A 1,094-nucleotide genomic window follows, 5' to 3' on the forward strand; every position below is an offset into this window, starting at 1 on the left:
ATCCTGGATTATAAGTATTGGAAAAGGGATCATACCTGTGTTGTGGTTGTCCATAATTTCCTACTGCATTAACATGTTGCATTGATTCATCCTCTTGTAATGTAGGACACATGTCATTAGCATGACCCGAACCCGAACAAATCCCACATACCTTAACAGTTTGCATTTTTCTTATAGCCAATTGCCTCACCAAAGCAGTTAAATCAAAAATTTGTTTCTCAAGGTTAGATGTACTTACCTCATTAACCTTCATGGGTGAGTGATCCATTCTCATTCCAAACTGTTGAGAATTTGCTGCCATGTTAGCAATCAGCCTCCTTGCCTCATCTGGTGTCTTGTCAACCAAAGCTCCTCCACTAGTAGCATATATCATACTGCGTTCCATTGGTAAAAGTCCCTCATAGAAATACTAAATCAAAAGCTACTCACTTATTTGATATTGGGGACAACTTGCACACAGCTTCTTAAATCTCTCCCAATACTCATACAAGCTCTCTTCATTGTACTGCTGGATGCCACAAATTTCTTTTCTTATGTTGGCAGCATGGGACGCAGGAAAATACTTCTCTAAAAATATCTGCTTCATTCCATTCCATGAGTTGACAAATCCAGAAGGAAGGTAATACAACCAATCCTCAGCTGTGCCCTCCAGTGAGAAAGGAAAAGCTTGAAGCTTGATTTGATCTTCTGAAACTCCTTGAGGTTTCATCCTGGAACACACAACATGAAATTCCTTTAGATGCTTATGTGGATCCTCACCTGCAAGACCATGAAACTTAGGCAACAAATGGATTAGTTCATATTTCAACTCAAAAGCAACATTTAAAGCAGGATATTGAATACACAAAGGTTGTTGGTTTAGATCAGAGGCAGCCAATTATTTCAAAGTCCTAGCAGCCATGGTTTCGTTTTTGGAATTTAACTCTGAATCCGAATCTAAACTTAGCTCCTTTGGGGATTGGGCTCCTTCAGATGTACTCAAAATTAGCCTACCTTGCTTAGCTAATTTTCTCAACTGTTTAGCTATTTTTTCTACTTCTGGATCAAAGATCAACTCACCAGCTTGAGAAGTTCTTATCATAAACAAAGAGAAA

At 38.7% G+C, this 1,094-nt stretch overlaps 1 non-coding gene across 1 annotated transcript; it reads left to right on the plus strand.

Moving 5' to 3' along the window:
• The first annotated feature begins 431 nt into the window (after positions 1-431).
• On the plus strand, positions 432-538 carry LOC131170962 (small nucleolar RNA R71). Its single transcript, XR_009141722.1, has one exon. It is a non-coding gene; the product is annotated as a small nucleolar RNA R71 (small nucleolar RNA).
• The last annotated feature ends 556 nt before the right edge of the window (positions 539-1,094 follow it).

Source organism: Hevea brasiliensis, chromosome 11 (genome assembly GCF_030052815.1).
Source record: "Hevea brasiliensis isolate MT/VB/25A 57/8 chromosome 11, ASM3005281v1, whole genome shotgun sequence".
Lineage (NCBI taxonomy): Eukaryota > Viridiplantae > Streptophyta > Magnoliopsida > Malpighiales > Euphorbiaceae > Hevea > Hevea brasiliensis.